The sequence below is a fragment of the Micropterus dolomieu genome, linkage group LG22 (assembly GCF_021292245.1).
Source record: "Micropterus dolomieu isolate WLL.071019.BEF.003 ecotype Adirondacks linkage group LG22, ASM2129224v1, whole genome shotgun sequence".
Classification (NCBI taxonomy): Eukaryota; Metazoa; Chordata; class Actinopteri; order Centrarchiformes; family Centrarchidae; genus Micropterus; species Micropterus dolomieu.
This window is the reverse complement of record NC_060171.1, coordinates 22,975,414-22,988,217: the sequence shown is the minus strand read 5'-3', so window position 1 is coordinate 22,988,217 and position 12,804 is coordinate 22,975,414. Positions and strand designations below refer to the sequence as shown.

General features: G+C 39.8%; 1 protein-coding gene across 4 annotated transcripts in view; it reads right to left on the bottom strand.

Moving 5' to 3' along the window:
- The window catches only part of ldlrad3 (low density lipoprotein receptor class A domain containing 3), a 92,050-nt gene that overhangs the window by 58,563 nt on the left and 20,683 nt on the right, over window positions 1-12,804 (bottom strand). The window lies entirely within an intron of this gene.

The following is a 12,804-nucleotide window of genomic DNA, read 5'->3' as shown; positions in this document are numbered from 1 at the left end:
AACAGGCCAATATTGAGCCCAAATTGGCAGTGACTTGTTCTGACTTGTTCTTGTAACCACAATGTGTATTCTTCTTACACTTAGCATCCTATAAATTCCTTAGCAGCCAGCAGCCTTTATAAGTGTTTATACACCTGCAAAATTACACACAAATAAGTGTGATTAGGGCCGCTCAATGTCGACAACTGAACAAAACACCACGTAAATGTCCATATAGCCCAACACAGAACAAGTGCAGGAGGGAGCCATGTGAAAAGACTTCAAAGAGCTGGTGGTTTGAGAGGCATCGGGTTAATTGGAGAGTTGCTTTGAGAGCATGAGGGAGGAAGAGAGAGAGGACTGTGTTGTGTATGTGTTTAAGAGGCAGACAAAAAGAGTTAAGAAAGAAGGCTGACAGATAGATCATCTTTTCCCACGAGTCTCTGACATTGCCAGTAACAGCACGTTGTTCCTGTTTTGGCAGGCTCGACACATCTTATACCTATACCCTTGTCATCCTGTCGATACAGTAATAAGCCTGAATATGTACAGCGGTTTACCGTTGAGGTAACCAACATGCCCGCCTCATTACCACAGTAAGTGTGGCTACACAGCTCATTACAGACTGCTCTATGAGCTTGTTACCAGAGTAATAACTCACTACACTTCTCTGTGGGCTCTGCAACACTCCCAAGGTGACCTGGAGAATTCTCAGGGACATGACAGTGTCCATGCACTGTGACTCTATCATTCATCCAATATGCTTTACCTATTATGTTGTGGATGGCCCGGGGCATTATGCACAGCTGCACAACACTGCTGTGTACAACTGTGGTCACGCAGTGGGTGTGTGGGTGGGAGAACTGGAGGAGATAAGGCAGGGATGACGCTGGACGCCTGTGTATCTTGCTGGGGGAAGTGTAGACCAATTACTCAGGGTAAATATTGACTATACTATCCTTGCCTCTGCACACCCATCCTCTGCCTTCCACCCTTTCCCACCCTCCCCCATGCTTGTGTCACCTAAGTCCACATTTAGACTGTTAAATCATAGAGGATAGAATCTTTCAGGCATCATCTGGATACTTTTATAATTAGCATTTACATTTTCTGTTTGTGCTCCTTCCAAGAAGTTTCGCTGGTTCACTCAGGGTGAAATCCTTCCCCCTCCGTCCTTTAGCTCAACTGCTGTTGCTGATACTGTATAACTTACAGAGTGAACCTCTCATACCTCAATTATAATTTGAAATAAAAATGAACTCCCAGCATAAACACAAGTCTAATTTCCCAGAGGTTCTGAATAATACTGAAATCAAATTTAGAATATTTGTTGCAATATTTTCTAAAGGCACAATCCACCCTAATGCGGTCTTTCCTCATAAGTGACATGCTATATGAACACGACTGATGTGCTGTGTTAGATTACATTCAGAACATAAGGGCACTAAGGAAAGCAAACATCTCTCATATTTACACAAAGTTAAAAAAGTCCTAATCGCACATGTTTTTAAGACACATAAAAATATATATTTTTAAATAATAGTTTGTCTAATATGGTTTTCCACATAAACGTTATATTACGTTGTTCAAAACTAGTCTTAAAGTCAGCCTACTCTTTCTTCCTCATTATAAAATCCAGATCTATGTAGATGCGAACATGTCTTGCTTCACACAAGATGTCTCCTACTTCACTGTAAAGTTCCTTCTCAGGGTATGTGCACTGGAGGTTTCAACTTTCCACATCACACTTTAATGGGCATGGTGGACCACGATTGGCTTCCAAAATAGTTACTACATCACAAAATTGTGCATGTGTTAAACTGAGATTAAAGTCTGAATTCTGAGATCAAAGTGAGAATTCTGAGAAAAAAAACTCAGAACTCAAATAGATTGTTCATGTACATTAACATACTCAACATGTTAATGTAAAATAAATGTAAAAATTTACTTGGTTTACAAGAAAACTCCTCGGTCAATAATCAAAACAAATTAAAATTAAAACTTGTTCAAATGTTGCCCATTTGAAAAGCAAAAATCAAGTCAATGCATATACGGCAAGCTTCCAACTGTCATTCCAACATTTTCCATGGGGACACTTCATTCATAATGACTCTGGAAATGGCAGTCTGGAGACTTCAGTACAACCTAAGCAATTCTCTGAATATGCAAAGATGGGCTGTGCTGCGGTCCAGCCACCCACATCTGCCACTGTCTCCCAGGTCTTATGAATATTTTCATACCAAATGGCAGTATACCGCCCAACACTGGACAGGTAATTTGGTAATAAAATCTATATTACACTTGACAGAGCCTATTGAAAAATTAATAAACCTTAAAGAGCATAGATGCCCCCCCACCCATAAGACCCCTCTGGGTATATCTGGACTTCGGGTTGTGATATTGGAAGCACCACAGTAACTGCGGCTACAATACCCAACAAAAAGTACTCTGTGGTGGTGGGGGACCAAATAAAATGCTTTGAAGACTTAACACAACAGTATGAAGGGATAACATGTGAGGACTCAATAAGGAATAGAAGAGATGAACATGAGTAGATAAATAAATTGGAGGGGAGAGAAGACAATGATACAGCTGGACATGGAGTAGCGTGGAAAAAGTGTGGAAGAAAAAGGTAGAGGGGTAATAAAAAAGAAACAGAGAAGTAGACAGTAACATAATTTTCTGCCACCAGATTCCTAGTAATGGCCACCCTAAGCAAGTTCTATTCCCTGTGGTCTGTGCATGAAAGGTCAGTGATATAACTCTATATCTGAGATGACTATTGGGTTGGCTGTTACTGCCTTAACCCCATCTTCCTCAGCAGGCTTAGATATCTGACCTGCATTGATTAGCCTTGGGTGAAAGGCCAAGCCTCAGTTTGAAACCGCACCAGAAAATTGATTGGGCTGTCTTTGTGTACTTTGTTAGCTACAGCAGAAGTGAAAGTGATAGGAAGGCTATAGGAGTATCACAATAAAATGTTTGTAGAGGGGAGGTGTTGAGTTCTCTAAGGGTAAAAAAAATCAACCATCCCTTAGCATAGTTTTTTTTGCCTTCAGTAATACACCATATTGTGCAAAACGGTCTTCAGTGAAATATATGATATTCAGTTTGAAGCTGAAAAAGAGCAAGTCACGTAAAATTACATTCTGATAATGTCAATACAAACATGGGCAGCAGGGGCTGCTTGTGTTGGAGGATAAGAGAGGAGTGAATCAATATGGTCTAGCTCTGAATAAAAACTATCCTTTTCAGGTTCAAGGATAGAAACTGATTTTCCAATTACACACCACTCTTAATGGGCCGCTATACAAGCAAGGGAGGGGGGTAATTTTGGCTGTCTCTTTCATTGTGTGTGTGTTTGTGTGTGTGTGGTGGAGAGAGAAACAGCTTCCCAGAGAGGAGAAAAAGATTGTCCATTCTTTTCCAGCTCACCGAAGCGTCCAGTATAAATAAGTACAAGTGTAAAGAACCTGGCTTGCGTCAATTAAAGACCCCCTACAGCCAGGCAGACACATAAGCAGGGCAGCATAAGCACAGAGCAACAGAGCAAGCAAGGCCTTAATGGGGAGAGATTGAGGGAAAGGGCAGTCATGCATGGAAAAAGACAGTGAAGCCTGAATAATATGATACTGGCTGCATTTAGGCCTGTGCCTCTTTCAGCCTCTAGCAGCCACATGGAAGCTATTTTCTGGGAGGAGGTTCTGCGTGTTTGAGGAGGAAGGGCCACAGGCTTCCTCACCTGCTATGTAGTTACTTTATCTGCAGTGTCAACTCTACACAGTTCCATGCTAAATGCTTTTGTGGACGTAGGTTGACTATTTGATAAGATACAATGAAAATACATTTTACTTACTTTTAAATACTTTATTTTCATATGCTGCTCAGGCTTTTTGCGGCAAATGCTGAGTACCTGTTGTGTACACTCATTCACATCAATCAGCTGTGGTACAGCTTCATGAAAACATTCTTATTAGACACAAATATTAGAGATATTTGTTTACTCATTTCTCATTAAAACACACCCAGACAATTTGGTGCAGTGGGTTAATGGGTTCATTTATATATTATTATACTGTTTTTTTATGAAGAAAATTGGTATTTGCTTTGTAAATAAAACAGCAGGGGAGAAGGTGGACCCTTGTGGGGAACTCCGTGTAGATTTTATGGTTCCCACTCAGTTATTACAAAACACAATGATAAACAAAAAAAGGTTGGCAAATTTGGGATTAGGCTTGGGCAGTATAGTATTTTCACACCTTCCTGAAATTTCACTAAAGTATAAGGTGAGACGATGGTATTTGTGTAAAAAACAACAACAACAAAACTACATAAAAGCTGAGAATAGTCAAGGGACTGATGTGAGTCAGTCTTCATGCCAGAGGCTCTGTTATTCTCAGAGTAGAGGAACATGGATATAAGAGGCCAGGACAGCTCACATCTTCCCTCCACATTCCTCCGATACACTTGTGACATCAACATCACAACAGATTTAAAGCACTAAACATTACTTCATCCTAAAAGGAAAATTTACATTTTTGTACATTTGCATTGCATTTGTCTTTTCAATTTTTACATTTAACAAACACTTGTGCATTTTCGTAGTTTCATAGACCATCTATTCAACATTTCACAGGCCAGTTTCATTGACACAGCTAGAGACGTGGCAGCGCTGGCAGTTGCAGCTTTAAAATAAAGCCCAGCAAGGTAACCAACACGAGTAATCCGACAACCGACAGGTTTAAAACACATACCCAATTTAACCAGCTGTATGAAGCACACATTTGGAGGTGAAAACAAAAACCCGTACACCTGAAATGTCTTTTCAAACCACTCACTACTATGGTACAGTGGGTCAAAGTTAAAAATGTGAAAGGAGGACATTTACAGCAAACTGTTTCGGTAATAACCAACATTCACATTCATTTTCACTTCACTGATGATGGCCCACAACTGTGAAGACACAGTTTTTAAAAACATTGGTCACCACTGGCCACCTTACCAATCTAAAAGTAATGAGACCAAATCATCTCTGCCTCTGGTACACTAGATAGCTTTATTTGCAGTGACAGATGTGAGCATACAGTTTGTTATGTAATCCCAATTACCATTATCCTAAAAGTGAGAAAATGAGATACAGTTCCAAGGCAGCATGGTTTGTCATTTCTAATCAGATCTAAAGCTGAAGGCTTTTTTTAGTGGATTGGTAATAGAGACATGTTGATCTCTCATCTTGTCCTCCTCATTTGTGTTTATTAAGGCAGTAAAGAGAAGTCACTCACACAAAGTAAACTGTGCTGGTATTTTGGAGTGCACTTTTCAAAGGATTCAGAGGATGAACATTAATTTATGATTTAATATACAGGTCAGAGTGAAGACAAACACCACCATTAGATATCTAAAACGTTTTGACCGAAGACAAATTAGATAATAGTGGTGACAATGCTCGAAAATGAGCAAAAGGTCCATAGGTCCAATTTAAGACCTATATCATGACATCAAAAAAGAAAACATACAAAGGAAATGCAGTCACAAAATTACTTGCAAAGTAAATAAATGTATTCAAATGTAACAGTACTGAACACAGGTCAGATGCATTGTTGTACAAACATGTTGGTATGAGTTTGTGGATGCGTGAGTGAGTGAGTGAGTTAGCTAGCATACTACATTTATCCGCACTGTTTCGTTGTGGTGGTGTGATTCAGACTGTCGAACATCAGCATGAACGGTCCCTTCTTTTCGGAAATTAAGTATGTCTTACTAAAACCCGCTATTCCAAGGCGCGTAATGTAGGCACTTTTATCTTTCCCTCACGTGAATGAGTTAGCAATGTTACGGAATGCGTATGTCTGAAACAATTCCCTGATTTCCTCATTCGTGTTCTAGGATTGGTGTCTAGTCACTGTGTGGAGGACCCAGAGCACCTCCGCTCTTTGTGTTGGCTCTGATCCAAAACACATACATGCAAACCCAGAAGGGATGAAAAGGGTTACATGTTTGCAAAAAAAATCATCCTGGTGTATTCTGAGAAGAAATACAGATTTTGAATAAACTATATCCCAAAAGCTCAACTTGCTAAGGATGTCTACAGGGGAGGAATTACCATTGGATCTGGGAAATATAATTTGGTTAGTATTCATGCTCTCCACAGTAATTTTACATTCATGGCACAGCACCAAGCCGTTTTAAGCCTCAGCTCCTAAACCTTATAAACGCACGGGAAATCTTGTTAATATGACCTCAGAATCATTACAGATAGGATTGTTCATGTTTGCATTTTGTCTTAATTTACAGCTTTTTATATTTGTAGAAATTAAAATAAAAAATAGGTAACCTGATAATTATCTCCCTTTCGGATAATTACCAAGCATTTCATACATTAAAATGTACATTAAAATCCAAAAGAATAATCTCCTCATTAGCTTAAAAGGACTAGTTTGCATCCCTAATTGGAATACCCAATTCCATTTGAACAGCCTGGAGAGGGCTGCAGACAGACCTGTGCCACCTCCTTGACACATGGTGGTGCAGCAACTCATTTATACCATCCATTACCTTCCTATAGAGTGTTCACTGTTGTTTTGTCTAAAACAAAGTATGGACACACTGTAGGTATAAGAAAGTACAGATAGGTCATGTTTACGTGGACACTGTCTTCGTATGCATAACCACATACTTTGTAGGTGGACCTGGTACAGTACCATTATTTACAGTGTGAATATTTCCTCTTCTGTGTTTGACATTGAAGTAGAACATTTCTGTGCAATGAAAATGTCTTTTACATTGATACATTTTATCAGGGTAGCATGCATACCTGCACATAGCCAAAGAGAGATATAGACAGAGTGGAGGAAGCAAACTGAGCAAGAAAGTTCAAGTTTTTTTGTTTTAAGCTTAGCTACAGTTCAATATTCACTGCCAGTCTATTTTTAACGGAAGTCAAGCAGCACAGAGCAGATGAAGGAAGGAAGTCAGACACAGAACGGCATAGAGAATCCGGTTGATTTTCAAATTAAAACACACTTTGCAGACTCCCGATCGTATATCAACAATAAGCACAGTTAAACAGATAAAAGACAATTTTACTACATAGCCTACTTAACCATAGTCGAAGCACAAAAATCAAGGACAACTGAATATATACATATATATAGCCGACTTAAACAAAGTCAGCAAAATCAGACAGGCAAAACGCTTTTATTCTGAAATGCTCCATGCAGCCTGCACAGGGCGGAGTGGAACGGGCTCACAGAGAGCAGTTTTTCGTAGTTGAAGCACACAAAATGACAAATTAACAACACGTTAACAACGTGTAGGCTTCACTTCACACAACACTTCAGTAAAACTGCAGCACAGCCGCTGCCTGTGTCGGTTCGGCTGACGCCATTATCCCACGTTTTCTTGTAGTTTTGTTTGTTGTTGTAATATGTACACGACCTGTGTGTGTGTCTGATTGGTGAGTAGGACCCAAGCGGGAAGCTTCCGGTCTACAATATGAAGCGAATGCGAAAGTCCCTGAAACCTGCATTCTGTTGAAAATCCAGCTGGGGCGACTCTTCTGGTTCCAAAAAGAAGTCCAGCTCCATTAGAAATAATGGGAAAATTACCCTACTTCTCAGCTGAATAATTACCCCAGTAAATACTTTCCTGATGAGTTTATGGTCTCTGTCACTAGTTTCAAGTCTTCTTCAATACAAAATGATGTTCATTTAGTAAATTATGGTCCCATTTATTTTAAAATAGACCACAAAGCAGAGTATGTTTCAGGGCGCGATTATCTATGATTGACAGGTCGTTATCATGGCGACCTGTCAATCAGGCTAGAGCCGACTCGTAGCCACAGCACTGTGTAAATTTAACAAGCACAGCTGAAAAAGCTTATTAGGAGTTGGCTGTTCACTTTCTCTGGTGAGTACATTTAGTTTTAAGACTGTTGTTCGCTAGACAAAATTATCAGCCCTATTAAAATGACAGTTAATGTGAGTTACAGTTGCACCTAGCTAAGCAAGCTAGCTAGCTCCGCACACGGCCATTAGCTCCGCCGTATCCTCACTTCCAGAACTTCCTGGTTCCAAAAACTCGACATGGCGGCGCCCTATCGGCCAAACTCGAGGCTTCAGAACGGCAGTCCACAAACCAATGGGTGACGTCACGATGACTACGTCCATTTCTGATGTATGGTAGGATCGTAACAGGAGGCGCAAGACGCTTCTGATTGCCAAGTAGATCTGTCAAACAAGGATGACAACAGAATGAATTTGTAACTGCATGATTCTTTAAAATGGGTCAGATGCGCTGTATAATTAAGCCACATTTTAATCGCTGTCTTCACGATTAGCTAATCGCGTTTTTTCAAATCGCAATTTGATTAATCATTTAGCCCTACTAAACACTTAACACAAATGTTTACAATCAGAAGTTAAATGTCATCTTTGAAATGATATGTGCAGGTTGAGCAGCTGTGTTAGATAGTTAACTGTGTTCACATCGGAGTACAATTAGACCAGCAACAGTGGTGGGTGTGACGCGGCGTGCCACTGCGCCTGAAGGCACCTCCATATTTGCATATTCAGAGATTTTGGAATTTTTGATGAGGACGGAGGAGTAATCCTTTTCAGTAGTTACTGAGCATGTTTTTGTGGAAAAATACATTTTAGATCAAATATTATTCGATGCAGTGTTATTTTTATTTATGTACTAAACTTACATAATATTAACCAAGAAGTTTGTCCTTTGCTTGATTAGTCAAAGTTCGAGAAATGAGATGAAAGAAATTGCTACAGCCGAAAAGTATGGCCAAAAAAAGTATTTACAAAGTCCAACCACCTCCATGCCAGTGAGCAATTTAATCTCATGACGTAGATTGCAAGGCTGGTGGTGCCTGTGATTTACCTCCTGCAGTTTGTTCACTAATTTTTAACTTCAGTCACAAATTTTTCAGGAGCTATTGCTTGTCTTGCTACTTTAGCACATGAGCAGACAAGTTGTTTTGATAGTTTTTTGCAAAGTGAGTGACTTAGCATACTTGATATTTTCTGCTTATCATGTATCTCACACCCCTACTTGTCATGAGCAGATAAAGACAACCAGGCTGATTCACCAAAAAGAATTAAGAGTCCAAGGACATCTAATAAGTGTTTAGCACAAGGAGAGAGTAATTAATTCTCAACAGGATACAGCATTGGTCAGCTCTTACATGGGGCATCAGCCCAAAGCCCCTGCATGCATCTGGAGAGGAACAATGGACCACAAGCATGTCCTCTCTATAGGCTAAAGCAGGATTAGTCACCACCTATGCAGCAGATAGCGAGACAATTGTTTGGCTTCGGGATTTAGCAGTTACTGTTTAATGAAATAAGGGCACTGGCTGGAGAGTGGAAGCCTAGTCTTGTACAAAACATACTCTTCTATAGCATCTCACAGTAGTTTGTTGTTACAGGGATCCCACACCTTCCTAAACATCAAATTCAATGACTTTTCAATGACTTTCCAGGCCCAATTACCTCAAATTCAAGGACCCAACATAGCATAGTCTGAGACATGGATCAAGGTTAATTACTGTTACAATACTGAGAATTTTTATAATGAGACCTAGTAGGCTTTACAGAAGCTCACAGACAACAATTAAAAGAGAGAGAGAGACATGTGAACACATCTCAACTGTGCTGTGTCACGTTGCTATTTACTAACGTTAAGAAAAAAGAACTTACACTTTCAAAGATGTTCAAGGCCTTCATTTCCCCCTTCAAATACACAAACTTTCATGGATATTAAGGATCCATGGGAACCATTAATAGAAATGTCGCAAAGTATTGAGAACTAGCCTTAAGTAATAATATATTATGTTTCCTTTGTATGTGTTGGAGCCAATTTTTGTGTTTAATTATTTTATAATTTAGATGATTTAATTTGAGAATAGTCATTTGGATTTATTAATTGTTTATTAATTTAGCTGTTAACCTTGCTGATTAACTTAGATTTTGGTCATCTGTGGAAAGAGGAAGAGATGTATCTGAAGAGGTCCTTTTTGTCTGAACCTACAGGCAGACACTAACGAGAGAGGACTGACACAATCTTTGACCTCATGTTTAGTTTGACAGCCTTTTTGTTGTTCATTTTGTTTTAAATAAATAATCAAAGGAAAGTAGCGACTCAAGCCTTATATTTTTGATCATTTAAACATGTGAGTCAGACGTAGAGCCCTGTAACCTGGCACAGCAGTTAAATAAAAAATGGTAAATTGAAAATGGACAAGACAGTATGCAACATTAATGGTACACATCTACATTAGGCTGAGTTAACTGTAAAATACTGAACTGAAAATAAAAAAGTTTACACACTGCTTTAATGGCCTAAAAAAATGACAAATGTCATTGGCTTTTCATTCTTCTTCATGTAATGCTTTTCTGAAAAAAAGGATAATGTGGCAACATCACAACACAATTATCTCGGAGTGTGTGTTACACGTCAGACGTCATTTTTGTTTTTCTGAACTGGATCTACCTTCTTGGACTCACATCAAACACAGTGCTGTCAACATGCCTGAATAAATGGAGGTTCCCTAACCTCCAATAGCGTATGGCATTATCACAGACATTGAGGGATAACAGTGATTTCAGAGCAACAGACTCAGACTATTTCCTCAAAACCCCCTCCTTTCTGCATAGAAATATCAAACTAAATATATTCAAGTACAATACCAACTCTATAAAGGATACAAGGATAATGTGGTAACGGTCACAGCGATACAGCGGCTGTGTTTCTTTAGTTACCATTTAATTTTTGCCTACAGCTATGCTGTCAGTGCTCAGTTATACGTCACTGGTGAGACAGTGACCTCCTGCCCTGCCAGAATTAAGTGTTTCCCAGCATTTGTGAGATTCAGAAGAAAAAAGCGTTGATAACGATATAAATTATAAAATGTCAGTGAGTTTATTTCTGGTTTCATTACAAAATCAAAGCTTTTTTCTACTAGAATGCAGCCACCCAGCCAATAGCAGGCATCTCCAAGGGAGGGGCACAGACAAACCCTCTTAAAAGCCTTGGCCTTGTTAAAGAGGCTGCATTATTGATGCATTGGTGGGGTGAAATAGTACCAGAGCGAGACAGAGAGATAGAGAGACAAAAATAGAACATCAGCTTGAAGAGACAAACTAATGCGTCAGAAAGCAACTAAGATTTTCAGATGATGTAGACGATGAAACATCGGAATGGACGATGTCATCAGGTACGCGTCGTACTATGTGCATGTGTTCTTGCACAGACTCACTCGGTAATAAAATTGGTAGACTATTAGCGTTACAGGTTGCGGTAAATATTTTACACACGGACCAGGTAAAGCAACAGTGAACACACAGAGTGCAGATGTTGGATTCAGTTGTTTGATAGGCTGCGTCATTAATAAGCCGACGTGCGGCTCACCTGCTGCCGTGACAATGGATCGTGGGTGGAAATATACAGAAAAAAAGACGTGTTCTCAGTATTTTAGGCGACTTTATAAAACATACTGCTGATGGAGAAAATAGAGCACACGGGGGGGGAGAGAGACAGAGAGAGGCGGGCAAGCCGGGGTGTTTACCTGAGTGTGAGTGAGAAGAGAATCCCAAGGCAGGTTCAAAGCATACTTCAAAACAATAATAAGAATGTTCGTGGTCATTACAACCTGCTTTCACAGAATGGGGTATAATGTGAATGTTTTTTGCTGGGGGGCGGGGGTTTTCAATCACGATGCCGACTCAACGTCGTGATGTCTGTCAGCCATACGCTCTTAGCTATAGTTTGTGGCTTGCCAAAGCAAAATGTAAACTCAAAACATTAATAACCTTACCTCTCTTCTGATAGGAACTGCATAAAAGTAGTGGCCGTGTATGTTTGTAACAGAAAACTCAGCTGTCAGATCAGGTAATTATTCCCTGCAGCTATTTCTGTGTTCTTAGGTATGGACACACAAAGTTAATGGAAACACAAAGGCTACGTTCACACTGCAGGCCTTAATGTTCAATTCTGATTTATTGGATCCGATTTTTTTTTATTGTTTTTTGACTGTTTACATTATTTTTTTAATGTGGCTCAAATCAGACTCCAGTGTGAACTGGCAATGGTCTTAAAGTTACCCGCATGCGCAAAAGAATATACTTCACACACAGCACGTTGTCGTAAGGAAGTAAACATAGAGGCCACAGAGGTTAGCATCTACGGTTTTATTTTTAAGTTGATTTAAGGTTGACGAAAGGGAATCCACGAGCTAATGATAATGAGGACGAGGAAGAGGAGAAAGAAAGCCACACTTTTTATTACGGCTTTTTGTGGAGCAATGGCTGCTACTTCTGCACGGAGGTGTGTTTATATGCAAATCCCATGAATTCCAATCTGCCTGTCCAGATTCAGGTCGCATTTTAAAAACTCAGACCAGTATCGGATTTGGACCACATATGAAAGATCAGATTCCGTGTGACAAATCTGATTTGGGTCACTTTGGCCTGCAGTCTAAACGCATTCAAAGAGACTTTGCAAACAAAAATGCACACACAGCTCTCTGGCAACATGAGCACAGCACTGATTGGTTCATTAGCCTCTGCCTTATTATTATGTGTTCATTTAGCAGCCTCTCCTTTATCAAATAGGCCTCGCAATGACTGCCTTTGGATCTTTGTAATGGTGGCTGGTCAAATTAGCCTAGCTTGGCTAAACACACACTGGTCTCCCATTAATCTGGGATCACAAATCTCACTGAGCCTATAATCCCTTAGCAGTGGATCATTTTTGGCTGTTTATGAGTCCAAATTAAAATGGAGATCGACACAAACGACACAAGGCACTTTCAGA